This window comes from Lactuca sativa, chromosome 2 (assembly GCF_002870075.4).
Source record: "Lactuca sativa cultivar Salinas chromosome 2, Lsat_Salinas_v11, whole genome shotgun sequence".
In the NCBI taxonomy this organism is placed as follows: Eukaryota; Viridiplantae; Streptophyta; class Magnoliopsida; order Asterales; family Asteraceae; genus Lactuca; species Lactuca sativa.
In genome coordinates, this window is record NC_056624.2 from 163,234,384 (window position 1) to 163,259,748 (window position 25,365).

The 25,365-nt window shown below is 34.0% G+C and overlaps 1 long non-coding RNA gene and 1 pseudogene across 4 annotated transcripts; both read right to left on the bottom strand.

Moving 5' to 3' along the window:
* Positions 1–1,297: 1,297 nt before the first annotated feature.
* Positions 1,298–2,763, bottom strand: LOC128132414 (carbamoyl-phosphate synthase small chain, chloroplastic-like; annotated as a pseudogene).
* A 19,051-nt stretch (positions 2,764–21,814) lies between these two features.
* LOC111884797 (uncharacterized) lies at positions 21,815–23,715 on the bottom strand. Of its 4 annotated transcripts, none has more exons than XR_002847904.2 (5): positions 23,583–23,715; positions 23,404–23,511; positions 22,837–23,019; positions 22,334–22,765; positions 22,165–22,251 (listed from the first exon to the last, which is right to left on the bottom strand). It is a non-coding gene; the product is annotated as an uncharacterized LOC111884797 (long non-coding RNA). The 4 variants fall into 4 exon arrangements; XR_002847905.2 differs by having other exon boundaries at positions 22,334–22,559; positions 22,638–23,019; XR_002847906.2 differs by lacking the exon at positions 22,165–22,251 and adding an exon at positions 21,815–22,065 and having other exon boundaries at positions 22,334–23,019.
* Positions 23,716–25,365: the final 1,650 nt, after the last annotated feature.

The window sequence follows — 25,365 nt, forward strand, 5'->3', positions numbered from 1 at the left end:
AAATGTTAAGAAGGATAATGATGTGGTTGAGATGATCTGAAATATTAGATGCAACATCTTGGTCCAGTTTTATTGAATTATAAAGATTTGACGATGCATTGCAATTGTAACTAAGAGACTATACGACTACAAGGTGAGGGAAATATGAGTATATGACAAAGCACTCTATGTCAATGCAGGATGTGATTCCATTCCATCTATGTTTCATATTGCATTATTAGATAACATAGAATTACAAGATTCCAAACAAAGTGTTGTTCCTTTTAAGAAAGGGGACTTGGTTATAGTGAAGTTGCAACCACATCACTTGAAAACTATGCCCAACAAGCTAGAAAAAAAAGGTATATTGGAGTTTTCCGATTCTAAAAAAATAGGGAGTTAACATATAGGTTGAAATTACATTGAAAAGGAAAAATTATGGGGAAGTCGTTGGAATTTCCTTTTCCATTACCATTAGATTTTATTTATTGCAGGCCGGTCACGTATATCGGATAAAGTAGAGGTAAATCAAGCGGGCCAAATTAAACATCGGTTATAATTATAGCATGGAAAGGAATGCGTCACATTTCTGTTTTGCTACCTGGGAAGATGTAGAATGCTTCTTAAAAATTTATTATGATTTCAACCTTTAGGACAAGGTTAAGATGGATGGGGAATATTGATACAAGTTAATAAAATGACACATCAGACAAGGAAAATTCATTTGGAAGAGAGAATTTGATAAAGTAACCAATTTACCAACTTGATATAGATGATAGTTACATTGTAACATAATCTATTGTAAAAAATTGACTTTTAGAAATAAATAGTGAAAGACGAAAAGGGCAAAAGTACTTTGCATGCTAATTAATGTGATTCATTCTTCTTCTTCTCACGTACTTTGAGTCTTTCTCTTTCTCATCTATTCTATTTTCTAAATTGACAAACGATTCTTATCATACATGCTATATCATGCCTCCAACTTTTATGAAAGAAGAAGTTTAATTAGTGAAATAAATTATTAGGGATTTGAAAAAGTAATGATGGAGGTAGGTGAATTTGAAATCTAAAATCATGTTTCAGTTTTGGATATTGATTCATTTGTCTGTCAATAAAGTATGGGTGTGTAGCTCGTTCATTGAACATGTCATACTCTCAATCCGGAACCGCGGAAACATTGGGGCGGAGGACGTTATGTACAGTATCACAACAATGCATAATACTAATCAAAGTACAACAACCATTGTATTACACGTTAATTACCAAAAAAAAGTAAACCTAACAATTTTATCTTATGTTGAAAAAAAAAGTCAGCTGACTAACAGTCAACTTCCACTCAATTTGGAAGTCATTCAGGATCAACCACATAATTGTGATTCTGCAACAAATATATTCCCCCATTAAGTTAATAATATCTATTAATAACAATAATGATACTAATATATAATACCTGGGCACTAATCTCAACACTTCCATTTCTGAGGTTACGAACTGGATGATTTCCTCCATGATGACCAAATTTCATTTTATGTCTTTCCACCTAAGGCCTGTCCAAGCAACTGATGTCCCATGCAATTTCAAAAAATAGGAACATTTCCCATAATAACCTTCACTGTCTCAACAGCATAAGGTATAGCAGAAGGGTCACCTGGTCCATTGCTGAAAAGTATCCCCATCTGGTTTCATTTTAAGAGTCTCAGATGTTGGCCATGTTGAAGGAACAATCATGATTTTACACCCATACGATGCCAATCGCCTCAATATATTGTTCTTGATTCCAAAATCATATGCCACCACCTTCATTTAAACAGGAATTTAATAAATAAGTTAAAACTATTAAGAAGAAATGAAAGTAAGATGCTATAATCAACAATTCAGAACATGTACATCGACGCTTGGTTGCGTTTATAAAAGAAACTCACATGAAAAGTCGTGTCATGCCTTTTGTTGGAGTTAAAAATTAAAATCTCATTCCATATCGGTCTTACCAACCCATTCATAAGGCTTCTTACAAGTGACGGTAGAAATTAAATCCACACCTGCAGAAAATATCGAAGAAATGGAATGCAATTCAGTGAAAAAACTGAATCGTACGTAAACATATATAATGAAGACATTTTGGTCTTTTTAAGATTCCCATATCATATAGAGTAGACAAGGCCATTACCAACGATATCCCATGTGTGTGACATCTCCAGATGTTCTTTTTAGCTATGTGGATACACAAAACAATGAAAACAGATAGAAGAAATAAAGCAGAATTATATATGCAGATCAAAGTAATTTTTAGCTACATTCAAAGTTATAATCAACAGTTCATTTTTATCCCACATAAAAGTAATTTTATGTTTTTCTTGAATAAGATGGATGAAAACAATGTGATAAAGGATGTTGAAGCACAGATGTGCTAATAACATTTCGTAAATGTTATACATTAGAATGAATTCCCAAATACATAATAAATGATGACCTAATTTCTTAAACAAAATTAGAAAACTATTAACACGACTTTCACTTGGGCATTGTATCAAACAGTTGGTGTGTAAAGTGGAAGTAGAAAGAAACAGTAAATTACCAGCACTGCATCTCCAAGCACAAGACCATTATGCGCACGATTTTGCAATTGAGCTGATGAGGAGTCATACAGGTTGTCTAAACTCATTAAAACCCTACCTACAACAAATATGTAAGATGAGAAATGGGTTTGGGAAGAACAATGTGATAAAGGTCGCAATTCAACTAAAACTCTAGTATACCTGATTCAGTGGGTGGAGGTTTCACCATTAAGGTCGTTGGAAGCAGGAGAAAAAGAGAAGAAGAAAATGATTAATATTAAAGATCAGGGGAAAACGTTACTTGTTGAATTCATTTGAGAGAGTTTGAATTTTGATTTATATCCATACATTGGCACTCGTTGTACCTCTTATCGAACCTAAAAACCTACGAATTAACCTGAAGCCCTTTCAAAACCGGAATGGGCCGATTAGTGGTTTTCGAATGGCTTGGATGGAATCTCTATAGTATAAATATAGAGATTGTTAAGTACATTAGGAAAATGATTAATATTGAAGGTTTCACCATTAAGGTCGTTGGAAGCAAGAGAAAAAAAGAGGAAGAAAATTATTGATATTTAAGATTAGGGAAAAACGAAATATACCTGAATTCATTTGGAAGAATTAGAATTTAGATTTTGAATTTTTGGAGAAGAAGAAACATCGTAGAAGGATCAGAGGTAAAATGAAGGGAGAACTAAAAAGAATGTGAAGATGAAGCGAAGGATGGAGTTTATCGCAATCGTAATCATAACCTAATGATAAGGGTGCAGCGTTGGTATTTCACTTTAAACATTGGAGCGAGAAAAATAGATTGGAAGGGGCTTAGAGTATGCCACGTGAAAAGAAAGCTCTTATTTATTAGGATAGGAGAGGATATATATATATATATATATATATATATATATATATATATATATATATATATATATAATTTCTTCTTAGTTTAATAATATCATGTGTTTCAAAAAAGTTCAATATAAAAACATGTAAATACGATAATCTATATATTTTACAAAAATAATTATCAACAAAACATGGTATTTAGCAAATAATATGTACAAAAATTAATGGTTACTACTACATAACTAACAATAATGTCGTGAATATATCAATATATTGAATAAGTATTATTTCAATATTAGGAAGAAATTGTGACTTAAACATGACATTATCACATATAATGTACCTATTTAAGACCATTTTAATTAAGCATTATTTAAATTTTAGGACTAAAGTGTAGCCTTAAACATGGCATTATAAAAATATGATATAAATTTTCCTTTTTTGTTTGACCAAATGACCTATGATATAAAAAAAACAACTGAAGAACAAGAAAACCGTGATATAAAAAAAGAATCAGAAAACTGAAAACCGAACAACTGAAGATTTTACATAAGGAAATTGTGGCAACTAAAGCATCTTAACATAGTATGCTTTATATGCTTTTATGGCATCCTACATTATAATCTTTTTCACTACAAAAATATAAGCCTTTCACGACATTTGAGGCGCCCCTCGCTTTTAAATAATTAGGAGGGGAATGAAAGCCCCAAAAATTTGAAGTACCTCGCCTTCCTCTACATCGTCACTCTCTCCTCTAGATCTCAACACGCCGGCCATAATTCTCTCCCTTCATTCTCTCTACAAACTCTAAGTCAACCCTCGCCTTCCACTATATTTTTTTAGAACATTTAATATCGTGACATGCAAAAATGTGTGTCGTCTTCCTTAATGATAAAGACTATAATGACACGCAATGCGTAGCGTGTTGTAAATACGTGTCGTAAGCTTGTCACACGCAAATATGTGTCGCCCTCCTTTATGACTGGGGTTTAATGACACCTATTTGCATGTCATCCGTACCTCTTTATCATACACAATCCGTGTCATTAAAGTGGTTGTTTTCTAGTAACGATATATTGTTCCACATAATTATTGATGCATCAATACTACATGAAAATATCATATTTTCCTACTTTTGTTTAAACTTAAAAAATACCAACGTGCTTTAAATATCATATTTTCGTTTAAACTCAAAAAATACCATCATGAATTGCTTTATCTGCTTATTACAGCATCCTTCTTTATTGGCTTGTTATAGCATCCCACATGATTAATATAGATGTGTGAAAACCACTAGAAATTATTATTTTTTCTTAATTTTGTTAAACTAAAAGTTAGTAGTGTACTTTGTGTTTTCATTATTATAGAATCCTAAATGAATATAGATGTATCAAATCCATTTGAAAATATCATATTTCCTATTTTAGTAAAGTAAAAAAATAGCAATGTACTTTTCTTTATTTGCTTCTTGTAGCATCTTACTTTAGTTGCTTGTTATAACATGCTACATGACTACAAATGTATCAAAGCCATCAAAGAAATATTATTTTTTTCTTCTTTTGGTTGAATATTTAAATTTGCAACAAACTTTGTTTTATTTGCTTATCATAGCATCCTACTTGTAGATTGTGAATTCACTCCAAGTTGTATTATGAATCCAGACACTTAAAAAGGTATTAATTAAGTTGTTCATTATTTACCTTTTTTTTGGGTATATTTATCGTTCCTTTATTACATATTCTTTACATCTTACTAAACTAATGTAAACATGTGACTCTTTTAACTCAGGATATGACGGTTTACTTAATATGTGGAACACCAATACTAACAATAACACCAACACCAGTTTTCTTTTTCATCTTATAGTTTCATTGGTATCTTGCTTTGATCAATGTTTAAAAATTTAAACATTACAACGAAAAGGATAAAAAAAGGTGGCAATAGTAATCAACAACCCTATTTGCTTTGAACTTAGGTTTTCCTTGCAAAAAATAATAATAACAATAGTAATAAAAATAATTATTGGAATAGGATTTGGTCGAAGGTACCATTTTTTTATAAAAAGTATTAGCACATTCTGGAATTTACATAGAACTTGTATCGTAGAAAGATTCATGTTTCCAAACAATCTTTCTGATTCTTGTAAAGACTTGATATCTCAACCCAAAGGATGTAAATTTGCAGCTTCAAAGTGTGAAGATTAGAAATTAGCAAAATTGAATACGGACTCCCCGAATAGAGGTTGTGAACAAACATACACAATGTATAGCCATAACAAGTTGAACCCATAAAGTAGTGGGAGAAGAAATAAAACATCAAAACCATTGAAAATAAAAGCACGATTCAAAGAAAATAGGTTGCTCACCCGAAGACCACCATGAACCTTCTGCGCCATCACCTTCTTCCAACTCAGCCAAATCATTTTATTTTCTTACAAATCAGCCCCCAAAAAGAAAGAATCTCTTATAGATTCAAGGTTTATAAGAACACCTTCCGGAGCCTTAAAAGAGAAATAAAATAAGTGGGAAGAGCACCAAAGACTGATTTTAACAATGTCAATCTACCACCCACGGAAAGAGATTTAACTTTCCAATTTGACAGCTTACAAGTAACTTTACAAATAACATCACTCCAAGCTTCCACCAAAGACGTATTTTCCCATAAGAAGACCTAAATATGTAAACAAGAACTTCCTAGCCACACGACCAATTGAAGCGATCATCTGATGTATCACTGATTGATTGACGCCGATAACCATAATCTGACTTTTATAAAGTATTAATTTGAGATATGAGAACAGGTAAGAGCAATGAAGCATTCTAATGATGATCACACCATTTTCTTTAGACTATTAGCCAAAGAAGATAACATCGTCCGCTTAAGACATGGTGAGACAAAGGAAACCCGATCATCACTTCCCAGTTCCCACAAGAAGACCTATAAGCAATCCTCTGTTAGTAACTTTTTAGTAAGCAATATGTAAGCTTTCCATGATGAGGATAAATCAAGAAAGGGCGAGGAGGTCTCCTTGGTGCAAACCATGATGAAACTGGAACTCATTCGTTGGGGTCACCACTAACTAAAACAGATCCCATATACTCGTACAAATAGTCACGAATCCATATTCTCTATTTATCTCCAAAGCCGAAACCACATAAAATATCATCAAGATAATCCCAACGAATCGAGTCATATGCTTTTTGAAAGTCAACCTTACAAACAAGTACTTTATATTTACAAGTCTTAAACCAAGAGAAAACTTCGTTTAGAATCATCAGACCATCTAATATTTGCCTCCCTTTTATAAAAGTAGATTGTTCTTGATTCAAAACAGAACCAATCACTAGACTGAGTCTATTAGCAAAAAAGTTTACCAACAATTTTGTATTGGCACCCAGTTAGACTAATAAGTCTAAAATTACCAACCAACTTCGCATCATGACCTTTGGAATCAAAGCAATAAGCGAAGGATTAAAAGCTTTGGAAAATGACTCGAGCTAAAAAATTCTAAAACTTCCTGAACCACACCATCTCCTAATAAATATATAAACTTTTTGAAAAAAAAATCAAAAGTAAAATCATCATAGCAGGAGCCTTAAAACAGATTTGAAAGCAACCAAGCCTGTGGTCGGTAGTGAGAGAGAGATATTCTAATTAATGTTTATAGTGAGTCCTATAACCGAGCTATGTGACTGAATGTACTCCCTACAACGCTTTATTGGACATTGTAATAACAATTATAGACACTTATCACCCGTTTCGATTGACCGGTTGAGATTGTAGCTAGCAACCACAGGTGGGGATGTCAACTCCATATAGATCTATACATATGTATCCCGCTCCGAAGATTAATAGTTATAATAGTGTGGGTATGCTAAGTGTTTAAACTCAGCTAATGAATATAGTCTCACTAAAAAGCCCTTAACTAAAAAAATATGTGAATAGCTTTCAGCCCAACTTAATTGTGGTCAAATCACTAGGCATAATGAATTTCATTGTATAAAGTCAATAAAAGTCGAGTGTGCTTGGTATGTATATAAAAGTGTAATGTACTCGCTTTTATAAAGAACATATGTATATGTATAAACTTTAAGTATTTAAATATATCAATATACATGAATAGTAATAGCTTAAATCCTTAAAATACTATAAAGTTTTAAAAGATGCTTGTTATAATATACAATGCCACAAAAAAACATATGTTTTTATACCATGCAAGATGTGATGTGTGGACTGGTTATTTTACGATAAAATAATCATACTACGTATACGAAAAGTTTATGCTGGTTTATTTGTAAAATTGGTAAATTGGTAAATAAGATTTTTTTTTTAAAATTAGATTTATCGTATTTTCGTATAAAGGATAATATATTTGTATAAATTTAAATTATTGGGGGTTGTTTTGGTAATTTAATTAACCAAAATAAAATTGCTTTGGTTAAAATAAATAAAAGGAGGAACTAAAATGATTCAAATAGGATTAATTTTTGAAATAAGTTTTGCTAAAATTTTTTGAATAAATGGGTCCAATATTTGTGGGTTTCCGATTGATTTCAAATAAATGTTCTGATAAGGATAAGGGTTCATTTTGTCATTTTTAATAGAATTTAAAAGGGATTAGCGCTTTTATGAAAAGGAGTCTCATCGAGGGACTAATTGTGTTTAAAGGTCCAACTTAAAAAGTTAGGGCTTTTTATGCCCGTTTCCTTTTGTTGATCGAGCAAAGGGAAGAACAACTACAAGCAGACGAACGAAGAGAGGGAAGAAAAGGCACGAAGGCAGCGACCATACGCCCCCGATATTGGCTAGATTCGGGGAAAGAGAAGCTCGGAAACGGAAGGGAGGTGGTCTCGGTGTTGGTAATCGATTGAATGAGGGGGCTTCTCTGGTGTCTGGCCGAACCGAAGGAGGGGAAGAGACGAAAGCAGCGAAGCTCTCTCTTTCTCGTCTAGCTGTGAGGCGCGAATGAAGAACGAGGTCCGAAGGAGAGTCCGAGAGGGGATAGGTCAGCAGCGACGTCGTGGTTGGCCTCGGTAGGGATTGGCAGCAAGGGTCGTCGGAAGGAAAGGAAAGGTACGAGGTTAAGGGATCAAAGGGGGCTGTCGCCTCCCGTGTTTGCTCCGGGGAAACACCCACTTCGGTGGGTTTTGCTCGACGGAAGGAGAAGTGAAGGTTGTGAGGGGTGGGCTATTTGGGATCGGTGGTGATTGGTAGCCTTCCTTTTTTTTTTTTTTTGAATTGGTATCCATAAACATGTTGATGAAATAGACAGGAAATTCGATCAAGGGTGTTTTGTTCTCTTTTTTTTTTTTTTTTTTTTTTTTTTTTTTTTTTTTTTTGTGGTGTGTGTGTGTGTGGCTATTTGGGTTTTGGTGTTTGACAGGGGAAAATGAAGAAGGAGGTTGCTGCTTGCCATCGGTATAAAAGAATAACAAAAAGGGTAAGAATACTCTGCTTATTATTTAGAGAAACTTGTAGTATTTCTTTTGGCTAGATGAACACTACTAAGTTGTACAATTTTTTGGTAAAGAGTATAAGTTTCATTTTGTTTTGGCTGTCAATTTCAGATTCATGTATCCAAACAATCTTTCTGATTCTTGTGAAGACCTGATATATCCACGCAAAGGATCTAAATCTGCAGCTTTGAAGTGTGAAGATTTGAAATTAGTAAAGTTGAATAGGGTGTAATTTTTAGTTAAGTTCATATAATTTTTTAAATTTTAGTTTAATGAAAAATAGTTGGGTATTAGTAATCTTTTTTTTTTTATAATTTTTTAGTTAAAAATTTTTAAAATTTTAAAGATTTTTTATATTAAATACTAATACTATTTGGTGAAATTTTGGAAGGTGGGTATTTGCTTAAAAGAAAGGAAGTAAAATGTTAAGAAGGATAATGATGTAGTTGAGATGATCTGAAATATTAGGATGTAACATCTTGTTCCAGTTTTATTGAATTATAAATATTTGACGATGCATCGCAATTGTAACTAAGAGACTATACGACTACAAGGTGAGGGAAATATGAGTATATGACAAAGCACTCTATGTTAATGCAGGATGTGATTCCATTCCATCTATGTTTCATATTGCGTTATTAGGTAACATAGAATTACAAGATTCCAAACAAAGTGTTGTTCCTTTTAAGAAAGGGGACTTGGTTATAGTGAAGTTGCAACCACATCACTTGAAAACTATGCCCAACAAGCTAGAAAAAAAGGTATATTGGAGTTTTCCGATTCAAAAAAATACGCAGTTTACAAGACCATTATGTGCAATCAGTACGACATTTGTCACCACAGGCCACCCAGCCTAGCTGTTGCAAGCAAATCTGGTGCAGGATTGTCAGTCCCATATAGCTCTATAGCCAAGTGTCATGTTCTCCCTCCAGGAGACTCTGGTTATAATTTCAGGACTTGGTTGGTAGTTAGATAAGTACTTGAAGTGTGTCTCACAAATGCTATATTGATGATTACACGTAGAATAATGAAAAGTTACCTTGTAATGAACAAACTGTAAGTATGTTTCATAAACTATATTTAATATAGTTTACATATTTTTTTTCTATAATGTACTCTGAATATGTAAAGTAGTGCATAATGTCCAGAAACTATACTCATTATAGTATATATGTTTGTTGTCTGTTTTGTAATCTGAACCTTGAAAGCAATGTGTAGGTTTCATAAACTATACCTACTATAGTTTATATGTTCATGTTTTATTGTAATGAAAACCTTTGTCAAATTTGTAAAATCTGTAATATTGTAGTTTCCTTGAAATCCAATGTTTATATCCAAATGGTACTAAAATAGTTTGCATAATTTATATTTTTCTTTAACAAGTTTGAAAACCATTTTATACTTATATAAATATAGTATTTATTTAATTGTGATTAAATAGACATTTGAATAAGTAATTCTGCCTCAAGCCCAAAACCAAACAAGGAACAGGAAATGAAGTTAAATTACCAATTCTAAGTTTGTTGAATCATAATCATATAATTTTAATATATATATACATATATATATATATATATATATATATATATATATATATATATATATAATCGTGATAACGGAAAAAAATTCTAAACATTAAAAATATTTAGATATTAACACAATTTTTATTGTGTTACACTTGTATTCCCCCCCCCCCCCCCCTAAACAGTTAAAAATTATGAAAACGTAGGGGTATCAACTCACATTTTGTGAGTGTCTGAGTGAAGATATGGTGTAGTAGATTTAATTCTACAAGTTAGAACCCGTGATAGAACTGAATCCTAATTTATATTAACATCATATTGATTATAAATTAGATAATCTAGTAAAGTTTAAAGTGTTAAACAACACTTAATTATTGTAAGAAAAGTTACAAAAATTCTTAGAATAGTGTGTGTGTTCTTCGTGAAAGTTGGTGATATTGGGTGTTTTAGGTCCTATATATGAAGATTGGTGGGTGTTTTCGGATGATAATAAGAACAATGGATGATTCTTACAAGATCCTAAGAAGATTCAAAGGATTTTTGCATGATAATCATGAGGATGGAGTGATTTCGCATGTGTTCTTGATAGAAAAAGATGAAGATTTCGGTTGAAAGATGTAAGAATAAGCTTATGTTTTCGGTTATATGTATTTATAAATGAAAACATGTGGCGGTTTAGTGGTTCTCGGTCAAGAACATAATCTAAGAAAGGAGTTCTCGGTCAGGAACTCCACCCAAGAAGAGTAGTCTTCGGCCAAGAACTCTAGTCGGCTTCGCATGATTGTGGCCGAGAACCAAGGGGTTTTGGTCCGAGGTAAGTTTACAGCCGAAGAGGGATTTTCGGTGCGAGGATAAGGTTTATCTAAGGGTTTTCGGTTGGGAGCTGTTTTCGGTCTGAGACTTAGAAGATACTTGCGAGACTTCTAGGTTTTTGGATGATCTTACTATTAATTCTTACTACATTTTAATTAAAGGTTTATATATACAATCATTATTATTTTAACTTTATTAAATTAACAAAACAATAAAGCTAACTTTTATTAGATATGTTTCACCTTTGTTGACTTTGGTTGAGTTTTACAAGATTGAAAATAACGGGTTGTCACAGAACACCCATACCAAAGTTGCAACTAAGGTCCGTTGACCAAGTTGAACATTTATGATGATGTCAATGTTAGTGATGCAAAATATCATATTGAACTGAATCACGTCACATCTTAATATAAATGAAATTAATAGCGAAAAGGATACAGGTATCGTGACCCCAACTCCGAACATAAATATCATCTTAATCTTTACTCAATAAATTTTGTCTTTTGTAAATTTTGCGCTAAAACAATTAATTTTCTTTGAATTAACATATTTCTTAGCTTATAATAGAGATAACTGGATTTTGAATGCGTAAATTTGAGATTTTTGAATGCGAAAATGAAGAATTGAAGAGCCTGGAATTTATTGGATGATGTCCTTTTGAAAACTCAATTTTGGTCGAATAATCTAATAAACTTTTTTAAAAGAAAAACATAAGGTATGTTAACTAACAAATCCCAAACACCCCATCAACATACTTATAAGGGTTATTTTGTTATTTTTAAATTTACTATTGTCTTAATTGATGGGTTTTAGTCATAAGAACTTTCCTATGTGCGCATGCAAAACCCTAATGCTTGGATCTAGGCTTTCTAATTAAACATGCTTTGAATCCAAGACTTCTAATGACTATTTAGGAATAAGAACAATGTTAAAACAGATCTAGAATCATACCTTTGAATTCCTTGTTGATCTTGTTGTCTTGGAGCTTCTAGAGTCACAATTGTCACTCCTCTAATGGCTTACAAACACCAAATAGAAAGGAGGATGATTTGGGAGAGAGGAGAAGGGAGGAAATCGGCCAGGGTTTCTATACTTTAGATCAAGTCCCGATTTCCTTATGCCATAGGGTCTATTTATACTTATATACTTGTAGACTCCTTAAGGATTACAACCTAAACCCTAAATGGATAATCTTCTCTTAAAGCTATCCAAATCCATTCCTTAGATAACCCCTTGGACGATTTGAAGCTATCCCAAGCTTCTAGAATCCGTCCAATACATATCTATTTGAATTTACAGTCTAAAGTTTAACAATCAAACAATTGACAGTTTATACCCTCTTATTTAATTAATCTCTTTAAGTCACCAAATTAGTTCCAATTAATTCTATGACTTATATTAATCAAATAACAATATATTATTCTTTATATTATTCTCATAATATACTAATAATATTTACTCTCTCTTAATAAATCATCGTATCAAGTTGCTATGGTGAAGGCAACCCAAAAGGACCATGTACAACCGGATCAAATACTTGCCTAATATAGTTGTAGCCTTAAACACTATTCCAACAGTCTCCCACTTGGATAAGTCTAGTAACTATATGCACAAGTACAATTCGGTTTGCAATCGTAGCTCTCAAAGACGCTGTCAAACTCTGATCTAATCAATCTTGTCCTTTAGATAAGGGATCGTACAGCCCTCTGTTAGATATCATGCTGACAATCCTATGGAATGGTTAGTCAAGCATTTAGGTTTCTCGATCTCTGATTTATTTGACATAGAACTTAATCGAACACATCAGTTTAGTTCTGACCGGGCCCGGCACATAAGTCAAATCAAATCATCGAGCGGCCGAGATATCGCTTTTACCTTCTTAGATAAAATTGCAGATAAACTTCGACTTATATGCATTTACTTATTCATTAACCAACTATACACAACAATGCGTTTTATAACACCGAGTTACTGATGCGTTTTTGCATTATCAATGTACAATCAATTAACAAATAACAAACCATATATCTAGGTTTTAGGACTATATGATATTATCGTCTTGCGATCACCCTTTTATATCATATTCCATAAGGTGATTCCAGCAAGCGTGGGTTTGTTCCAATGCTCAAAACTAGTTCATAAGCATTCATGAACGTTGCAGCAACCCTTTGCTATGTCTAACACCATTTAGACAATCTACACACCAATTCATAACAATCTTCATTCATATCTACTTCCAACATATGAACGATTGTGGTCAATTTGAATAATTCGACTACTCCTAATAAACTCAATTATTCTGGAATTCAAAACATGCAAAGTGAAACAATAGTTAAACAATTAACATAAGATAGTAACATTACTCATAAATAAAACTCCTTTATTTAACCATCAAATGTTAATTACATTTATCGATTACACGTTTCTAATACTATATAATCTATGCTAATATCATCCTTCAGCCCAATACTCCTAGCATGCTGCAAGTGCTTAACCCTACTCAGTCCCTTCGTAAGCGGATCTGCTGGGTTATCTTCTGATGATATCCTCTTCACTACGAGTGGTCCTTCTACACGATGTCTAATGAAGTGGTATTTTCTGTCGATATGTCTTGATCTACCATGATCCCTCGGTTCCTTGGTCAAGGCAACCGCTCCTTCGTTATCACAGAAAATCTCCATGGGATCCTTTATGGCGGGTACAACTCCAAGATCACCGATGAAGTTCTTCAGCCATATTGCCTCCTTCGACGCTTCGCTCGCTGCAATGTACTCTGATTCACACGTTGAATTAGCTACGGTATCCTGCTTGGAACTCTTCCATGTCACTGCTCCTCCATTTAGGGTAAAGACCCAGCCCGACTGCGAACGGTAGTTGTCCCTGTCGGTCTGAAAACTGGCGTCACTATACCCTCGCACCTTCAAGTCATCACTCCCTCCGAGGACTAAGAACCATTCCTTTGTCCTCCGAAGGTACTTAAGGATATTCTTCACCGCAATCCAATGTGCTCTGCTAGGATTCCCTTGATATCTGCTAACCATGCTCAAAGCGAAGGCTGCATCAGGGCGAGTACAAGTCATAGCGTACATGATTGAGCCAATTGCGGAAGCGTATGGTACTCGGCTCATTTCTGTTATCTCAGCTTCGGTACTCGGACTTTGAGTCTTACTCAACTTGGCATTACTTTGTATCGGTAATTCTCCCTTCTTTGAGTTTTCCATACTAAAACGTTTTAGTACCTTCTCTAAGTAAGTATTTTGACTAAGTCCAATTAGTCTCTTACTTCTTTCTCTTACTATCCTTATTCCCAAAATGTAAGAAGCCTCTACGAGGTCCTTCATAGCAAAGCACTTCCCGAGCCAGGACTTAACCTCCTGCAGAGTCGGGATGTCGTTTCCTATGAGTAATATGTCATTGACATATAGAACGAGGAAGCTTACTATACTCCCATTGGCTTTGACATATACACATGATTTGTCTTCGCTTCGTACAAATCCAAACTCTTTGACTTTCTCATCGAAGCAAAGATTCCATCTGCGAGACGCTTGCTTAAGTCCATAAATGGACTTCTCAAGCTTACACACTCTATTCGGATGCTTCGGATCCACAAACCCCTCTGGCTGAGCCATGTAAACATCCTCAGCCAACCTTCCGTTAAGGAAAGCGGTCTTGACATCCATTTGCCAAATCTCATAATCATGAAATGCGGCAATAGCTAGCATCACTCTAATAGATTTAATCTTCGCAACTGGTGAGAATGTCTCATCATAGTCCATTCCGGGAGTTTGAGTAAAGCCCTTCGCAACCAATCGTGCTATATATGTGTGTACGTTTCCATCCACGTCGGTCTTCTTCTTGAAAATCCATTTGCACCCAACGGTCTTACGTCCGGGCACATTATCAACCAAATTCCAAACTTGGTTATCATACATGGATTGGATCTCGCTATCCATTGCCTCTTTCCATTTTGCAGACTTCGGGCCTGCCATGGCTTCCTTATAGCTATTAGGTTCATCAAGATTTATTAGTGTACCATCACTAATATACGTGTCCCCTTCGGTAGTAATATGAAAACCATAAAACTGGGGATGAACTCTAACTCTATCGGAACGTCTAAGAGGTAAGGACTCATCAATCGGTTCAACCGGAGTTTCCTCCTCGGGTTGAGTGCCAGCGGTAGAGGTTCCTTCATCTATCGACTCTTGAATTTCTTCAAGCTCGATTTGCCTCCCACTGTCTCCTTGGCCTATGAGTTCTCGCTCTCGGAAAACTCCTCTCCTCGCAGCGAAGACAACATTGTCCTTCGGTCTATAGAAGAGATATCTAAAGGATGTCTGCGGGTAGCCAATGAAAATACATCGCTCACTTCGAGGTTCGAGCTTGTCGTGAGTATCTCGTCTTACGAAAGCCTCGCAACCCCAAACCTTGATATGTGCCAACGAGGGAGCTTTCCCTGTCCACATCTCGTGAGGTGTTTTGGCAACCTTCTTAGTAGGGACTTGGTTAAGGATATGGGCGGCAGTCTCTAAGGCATACCCCCAAAAAGAGATAGGTAGTGAAGCATGACTCATCATAGAGCGAACCATATCCAATAAGGTTCGATTACGCCTTTCTGCCACACCATTAAACTGTGGTGTCCTAGGAGGCGTCAATTGTGAAACTATTCCACACTCCTTGAGATAATCGTGGAATTCAAGACTTAGGTACTCTCCTCCTCGATCGGATCGAAGCATCTTGATTTTCCTGCCCAATTGATTCTCCACTTCATTCTTGAACTCTTTGAACTTTTCAAAGGTTTCTGACTTTTGCTTGATTAAATAGATATACCCATATCTACTATAATCATCGGTAAAAGTCGGGTAGAAGCGGTTCCCATCCTTCGTGGTTGATATAAACGGTCCACATACATCGGTATGTATTAGGTCCAATAGACCCCCACCCCTTTCACACGTACTCGTGAAGGGTGATTTAGTCATCTTTCCAAGCAAACAAGACTCGCACGTGTCATCTTCCCTAAGGTCGAATGACTCCAACACTCCATCCTTTTGGAGTTGGGCTATGCGTTTCTTGTTGACATGTCCAAGACGACAATGCCACAAGGATGCTTTATCCATACTAGTGGAAGAATCTATATTCAAAACATCATTTCCTAAGTTATCAACAATCATAACAGTTTCATAAATTCCATTACATGGTATAGCTTCAAAGTAAAAGACACCATTTAGATAAGCCAAAATAGAACCATTCTCATTATTAAAAGAAAATCTAAAACCTTGTCTAAACAAACCATGAAATGAAATGATGTTTCTAGCCATTTCTGGCGAATAGCAACAATTGTTCAAATCTAAACATAAATTATTCCGAAGCACTAAAGAATACACTCCAAACTTGGTCACAGGCGACGATCTTCTGTTCCCCATGATTAGATTGATTCTTCCTTGCTCCACATCCCTACTTCTTCTTAGTCCCTGCACATTAGAACAAATATGGTAACCACAACCGGTATCAAGAATCCAAGAAATAACATGATTGGAATCGTTAGATTTAATTGTGTATATACCTGCGAAAGATGGCTTGATCTTTCCTTCCTTGATGGCTTGCAGGTACTCTGGGCAGCTTCTCTTCCAATGTCCTATCTTGTGGCAGTGGTGGCACTCTGCCTCCTTCGGGTTAGGGCAGGGCTTAGCGGGATCAACTTTGGTCCCACTAGAAGAGGCACCATCTCGGGCTTTAACCTTGCGATAGTTCTTAGACGAGGCCTTCCTCTTCTTTCCCTTTCCTTGACCAATAGCCAAGACAGGAGCAGCGGGTGAATTGGGAGTCGGTGCAACAAACTTGTCTTTGAAGTTGCTCTCAGCGACCCTCAAGAGACCTTGGAGTTTGCTTAGGGTAACCTCCTCTTTGTTCATGTGGTAGGTCATCCTAAATTGATTGTACATTGGAGGCAAAGAGTGAAGCACCATGTCGATCGCCAAGTCTTCCCCAAAGTCAACATTTAACTTGCGAAGGCGGTCGACATACCTTTGCATCTTTTGCAGGTGCACGGTAAGAGATTCTCCATGACCCATTTTAGCAGAAATCACGTTAGTGAAAATCTCATAACGCTCTTGTCTCGCGTTCTGGTGGTATCTCTCCAATAAGTCTTGATGCATCTCGTACGGGTACATGTCCTCGTAGGACTTTTGGAATTCGGAGTTCATGGTGACTATCATGATGCAATGTACCTTCGTTGCATCTCGCTCATGAGTTTCAAAAGCGGTAATTTCAGCCGAAGTAGCGATTTCAGGATTGATTTTCTCGAGCTTCTCATCGAGGACATACTCCTTATCCTCATAGCGAGCAATGGTGCGAATGTATCTTATCCATTCGCTAAAGTTCGTTCCATCGAAGGTGGCCTTTTGGCAAAGGCTCATCAACGTGAAAGAACTAGCAGCAGCGTTGTTTGCGTTCGACATCTACAAATAGAAAGGACAAAGATAGATTAGAATATAAATCCCTAATTATCACCCAATAAGAAAAATTAGGTCTAGGATCCAACAACAACATTTACATATTAGAAAAGGGATGCCGTAATCTAACATGCAAATAAATTGAAGGTAAGTGAATGACGATTCACTAATTCTCCGTCATAAAACCTAACTATTAGTCCTAAATGTATTGAGAATTCCTAGGATCGGATGAGATTCATTGAAACTATTCAATGGTGTGTTTAAATCTCGATATGCCCCTCTTGTTTGTGACTAGGATACCGAGGATCACAAAGTGGGTGTGAATTACCATGCAAATTCACATGGTGCCTTCATTGTAACGATCATCTATTCAACGTGCCAGTAAACCACACACGCTCATCGAACTATGATAAACAATGAATCACCCTTTGCCACCTTTGCTTAGAACCAATTAGTGTGCCGGTAAACCACACACGCTCCACTAACTTCTTAGCAAGGGTGCAAAGTGTAATTTCATGGGATTGCATCAATTCACTTTTCCTAAAGTAACTAAGATTGGGAAATTTTAAAAATGTGTAGTTAGTTTGTATTACTTATTATACTTTTAATGAGAGGATGAGGTTTCCCTATCCTACCCGTTTGGCTAACGACCCTCCACCGATCAAGCAAGCGGTGGGTGTGAGTGTACACCCATTAAGCGCCATTTTATAGGTCGCAACCTTATACCCACCTTATAGATCGGTTTCGTGAATGAGGCCTACTAACGGTAAGACTAGCATTTTAGTTATACACACACACACACACATATATATATATATATATATATATATATATATATATATACATATATATATCTTGTAATATTATATTAGTATAGGGTTGTATTTTAAACATTTTAAAATCTAGGGTTTGAAATTTAAATTGTCTAAATTAAAACATTTAATCACAAAATATAAATTTCAAAACTTGAGGACAAGGTTTAAACATTTAAAACATGGAGGATAGAATAACAAATAATTTCAATTAACAATTAATTTCCTAATTATCTATATTTGATTTATTCAAGATTTCTTTCAAGATAATTACCAAAATAATCAAAATAATTAATTAATTATCATATAAGGAAATTAAATATTTTATTAGTTGATAAATATCTTTAATTAGATCAAGATAATAGTCATATATATCAAAAAATCGGATTAGGATTGATCTAATATGATTAAGGTAAGTTTCCATAAGATAATCATGAAGAAATCCCGAATCTTTTCATTCCTGACGCTTGAACTTGTCGAGTTCCCAACTGGACTCGTCGACTCAGGCCAACTCGTCGAGTCCACCATGGGACTCGTCGAGTTCATGACTCAGAAACACAAAATCGAATTTTTCAGTTAAGTTTCATACAAACAAGCAACAATTTAATAGAAACCAATCTAGTCTCTGATACCACTGATGGGTTTTAGCCATAAGAACTTTCCTATGTGCGAATGCAAAACCCTAATGCTTGGATCTAGGCTTTCTAATTAAACATGCTTTGAATCCAAGACTTCTAATGACTATTTAGGAATAAGAACAATGTTAAAACAGATCTATAATCATACCTTTGAATTCTTTGTTGATCTTGTTGTCTTGGAGCTTCTAGAGTCACAATTGTCACTCCTCTAATGGCTTACAAACACCAAATAGCAAGGAGGGTGATTTGGGAGAGAGGAGAAGGGAGGAAATCGGCCAGGGTTTCTATACTTTAGATCAAGTCCCGATTTTCTTATGCCACAGGGTCTATTTATACTAGTAGACTCCTTAAGGATTACAACCTAAACCCTAATTGGATAATCTTCTCTTAAAGCTATCCAAATCCATTCCTTAGATAACCCCTTGGACGATTTGAAGCTATCCCAAGCTTCTAGAATCCGTCCAATACATATCTATATGGATTTACAGTCTAAAGTTTAACTATCAAACAATTGACAGTTTATACCCTCTTATTTAATTAATTTCTTTAAGTCACCAAATTAAATCCAATTAATTCTATGACTTATATTAATCAAATAACAATATATTATTCTTTATATTATTCTCATAATATACTAATAATATTTACTCTCTCTTAATAAATCATCCTATCAAGTTGCTATGGTGAAGGCAACCCAAAAGGACCATGCACAACCGAATCAAATACTTGCCTAATATAGTTGCAGCCTTAGACACTATTCCAACAGTCTCCCACTTGGATAAGTCTAGTAACTATATGCACAAGTATAATTCGGTTTGCAATCGTAGCTCTCAAAGACGTTGTCAAACTCTGATCTAATCAATCTTGTCCTTTAGATAAGGGATCGTACAGTCCTCTGTTAGATATCATGCTGACAATCCTATGGAATGGTTAGTCAAGCATTTAGGTTTCTCGATCTCTGATTTATTTGACATAGAACTTAATCGAACACATCAATTTAGTTCTGACCGGGCCCGACACATAAGTCAAATCAAATCATCGAGCGGCCGAGATATCGCAATTACCTTCTTAGATAAAATTTACAGATAAACTTCGACTTATATGCATTTACTTATTCATTAACCAACTATACACAACAATGCGTTTTATAACACCGAGTTACTGATGCGTTTTCGCATTATCAATGTACAATCAATTAACAAATAACAAACCATATATCTAGGTTTTAGGACTATATGATATTATCGTCTTGCGATCACCAACATTAATATGATTGGCAACGAGAGTTACTTACTCCTTCTCAATGGTTAAAAGTGAAAGATGTCATAAAAGAGGATTGGCATCAATTTATTTTCCGAAGTAAGACACGTGTTATGGGGTTACTTTGTTCAACGGAATTGGAATAAAATAATAAACATCAAATTCTCGTCTTATTAGATTATAGTGAAGTTTTTAGAATAAAGACCTGATCCAAATATGGAATTTAGAACCCATAGGATTGGCAGTAAAACTTTCGACATAACTATATGTTCACTGTGCATCATAATATCCCTTTTATGTTCTGAGCAATTATGAACTCGGATCTACCCTTTTGACATCTATGATGAGCCAAATGATTTGGTCTCCCTTGACCCTCCTATGATTTTTCAATGTGATAACGAACTAGTTAGGTATAAATCAATAACAGGAGTTAGAGGACAAATTAGTTACAAATGTATAAGGAGTGTAGGTATTTACTTCTGCCATTTATCCCGTCAACTGATTTTTCCTGCAGAATACTACAGCTACACCTTCCAACAACACCCATTAGATGATTATAATGATGAAACATTGTTTGTTGAATTAGCCCTAATGAGATTGAAACAAAGAGATGAGGAGCTGATGTGTACGGGTGTTGAATCTGTCAAGACCAAATTTAATTCTCAATAGACGTTCCCCGATAAAAAAGAATTAAAAATTGGACATGAGTTATGAGCAAATGGTAATTTGGGCACATTGTAACAAATTAACTACAATGTTTTTGAAGCAAAAAAGGTATAGAATGATGGCTTAAATAGATAATTGTGAAGAAAAATAAGTAATGAATAGTCCCAATGCCATTTTCATCAAGTGTTTAAACTACAATGTTTAAACACATGTTTGTCAGTAATTTAATCTGAAATTTGTATTGTAACAAATAGATGACCAACGTTTTTTAACAAAATTGGTTACATGAATTGAGATTTACTCCTAAAGAAGTTGATAGTGGATTTTATATTTGTAATAATAAACTAACCACATATGCAAGTTACACCACGATACTGAGAACTCTGAGTCCTAGGTCTTCTCCTACTATATCTCACTTGCTTCTAATATTGTTGCCCTAATTCTTTTTCGTCTACTACACTTCCATATATAACAGCATCGAACCACTGATGTTGCTGCAGGAAGCGATCTGTATCATTCTCCAGAAAGGACTGCATATATTGTCGTTGAGGGAAGTGTAGGAAGACTGGCGTGGAATTGATGCCAATATGAGAGGCTTAGAAGAGATAGAGAAGGGAAAGATGTTATAAGAAGGAGAATGGGAACGGGTGGGAAAGCATACGGAGGGAGATTAAGATGTGATAAATTGTATATAAGTTTTAATTTGACTTTTTGAGCTAATAGAATTATGGGAAAGTAGTAATAAATAAAATACCGGGTATTCTAAGAATCATAAGCCGCTGTATACACACACTAGGTTATAACCCGTGGGCACCACAGATGAATAATTTAAAAATAATTTTAATTAAATTATAACTTAAATTCTTTTAGTCTTCAAAGCTTAGAGCTTGATATTGCGATAAATTTTCTTTTTAGAAAAATGATCAAAACATGTATCTGAATCTGATTGCTCGTTATCTACACTTTCCCTGTTATCATCTCCAGATTTTATAAAATTCAAAAGGGTTCTTTGTGTAGGATCAGATACACCACTGCCACCTTTATCTTCATTAAAACGAGACATACGCAATCCTACAAAAAGAAATTATTATCGTTAATAAATATTATTAGTTTATATAAATTAATTTTTTTACATTAAACATTAGCGATTAATCTAAGTGATACAGGAAGTCTAGCCTTGAGAAGCTTTGAAGCATGCTTCAGTATATCTTTACTTGACCTTATATAACTCTGAAAAGTCATCGCTCAAGTTCTCACCTAAAAATTTCAATATTTTTATCTCTTGGCTATGTGAAAAAGACAAAAATGCCCTTCTATAAAAAAAAGAACGAAATTGTACCTCAAATGATGCGGCTTTTAGTTTGAGTGTCAATGTCTTTCCATGTATACCTTGCTTCTCCATGTCAGCAGAAAAAAATGATAAAATGATAAATGACCTAACTTCTGATTAAAAAAGGTCTCATATTTAGTTGCAGAAAATGTTCTCTCATTGCTCATACTTTTTCATGATCTAACATTCGGTGCTTCTGTTCCCCCAAGTCCTAACCCTACAGACACAAATAACTCTACATTGTACAAAAACCATCAGGGGTAGTATCGTCTTTTTACTAACAAAAATTAAAATTTCAAAAACAAAACAATACCCTTCAGATGCAGATGAAGGAGAGAATTGTGCAAAAAGTAAGGAGTTTTTTTGCAACAAATCTACACATGTCTTGATCTCAAATACAACTTTTAAGATATGCTCTGTTACTTTTCCAATTCCCCGAATCTAAAAGATGAATTTTGGTAAGACAAAAAAGTGAAATTAGGGTAAAGGGTATATAAGTCATTTTGCACTACCTTTCGTATAGGAAGTGAGGATATAAATGTCATTATAGCAACCCAATCATTAGGTAAAACAAACTGTCCGTTTGGCTTGTTTATATCTGAGCAAACTTTTGCAAGTAACCGATTTGGTGCAACTCCAACACTACATGTTAATCCAGTAGTTTTATACACATTTTCTCTAAGCTCTTCAGTAACCTTTTTATAAATATTAAAAAAGAAAAAGATTTACAATTTTTATTTTTTTCAACATATATGAAAAGAAATGTAAAAGAAAACCACCCAAAGCAATGAAAACCCCTATATAAAAGAAATGTAAAATTGGAACATACATAGGGTTTGAAAGTGAGAGAGGTGGAGTGGGTCAAAGATTAAGGTAGAAAACAGACAGGGAGAGAATCATCAGATCCGCAATAAGCATTTCATGTAAGGCATGAAAGATCTAATCCACCATGGAAAGTAACGAAAACAAAAACATTCAAAACCATAACAACCATAGGCGATTAGCTTCCCGATCAATCTCGGTTACTTGCGTTAAGAATCGTGTTTGCTAGAACTTCAAGAAGATTAAACAAAACTTACAATAGAAGGAACCAAGCACTGGAATAATGTTGTATCAACAAAAGTGGTAGTAGTTGGTGCACAAATCAAAGTGTTTATCTTCTTCCTGGGCGCTAGGGTTTTAGGGAGCTGCAAAAGTAAAAGTCGAGAATTCAAATGTTTGTGTACAAGGTGTATGCGATTTCAAATAGGGAAATTACCTTATTTTATGCGATTGTACTTATGGAAAAGACAGATTTTGAAATTGCTACGAGGGGAATGAGTTGAAGGTAACCAAATTGCTTATTAGTAGGAGATGATGTCGATTCTTCAATGAAGCAATGGGCGGTAAAACATTTGATAAGATAGTTGCAAGATTGACACGTAGAATGTAGGTGTTTATAATAAGGACACGTGCCATTTACGAGAGCCAATTATTAGGAGTGGATATATATATATATATATATATATATATATATATATATATATATATATATATATATATATATATATATATATATATATATATATATATATATATATATATATATATATATATATAAAATAGGTGTGAGACCCGTGTATTGCACTGGTTAATTAAAAAAGAATCTAATCTTATAAACCTTAGACAATTTGAAAAGTAATATTTTTTTATACAAAAAGCTTTGATTATTAAATATGTAAATGAATCCAAAGTTATACAAATTTATGTAAAAATAAGTCTAAATTGTAAAAAGTTACTTTTATGTAAATAATAAAAATAAAAAAGGAAAACAAAACCTTGTTTGTAGGAGCAAGTAACAAATTCATGAATGGAATTTATTATAATTTATTTTAAGAATGAATTGAATTAATTAATTCAATGATTTTCACTAAAAATAAAATGGAGTCAATAAGCAAATTACATATGGAAAACAAATAAATCAAAAATTATGAGAAAATTACATGTGTTAAATTAAAGGAGAAGAGGACATGTGGCAAAAAAACTTTCATTTATTACAAAAAATATATATATATATATATATATATATATATATATATATATATATATATATATATATATATAATTATATAATTATATAATTTCTGTTTCGTTTAATAATATCATGTGTTTCATAAAAGTTTAATATAAAAACATGTAAATAAGATAATCTATATATTTTACAAAAATAACTATCAACAAAACGTGGTATTTAGCAAATAATATGTACAAAAATTAATGGTTACTACTACATAAGTAACAATAATGTCGTGAATATATCAAAATATTGAATAAGTATTATTTAAATATTAGGAACAGATTGTGACTTAAACATGACATTATCACATATAATGTACCTATTTAAGACCATTTTAATTAAGCATTATTTAAATATTAGAACTAATGTGTAGCCTTAAACATGGCATTATAAAATATGATATAAATTTTCTCTTTTTGTTTGACCAAAGGACCTATGATATAAAAAAAACAACTGAAGAACAAGAAAACCGTAATATAAAAAGAAGAACCAGAAAACTGAAAACCGAACAACTGAAGATTTTACATAAGTAAATTGTGGCAACTAAAGCATCTTAACGTAGTATGCTTTATATACTTTTATCACATCCTACATTATAATCTTTTTCACTACAAAAATATAAGCCTTTCACGACATCTGAGGCACCCCCTCTCTCTTAAATAATTAAGAGGGGAATGAAATCCCCCAAAAATTTAAGTACCTCGCCTTCCTCTACATCGTCACTCTCTTCTCTAGATCTCAACACGCTAGACATAATTTTCTCCCTTCATTCTCTCTACAAACTCTAAGTCACCCCTCGCTTTCCTCTATAATTTTTTTAGAACATTTAATATCGTGACATGCAAAAATGTGTGTCGTCTTCCTTTATGATAATGACTTTATTGACACGCAATGCGTAGCGTGTTGTAAATACGTGTCGTAAGCTTGTGACACACAAATGTGTGCCACCCTCCTTTATGACTGGGGATTTAATGACACCTATTTG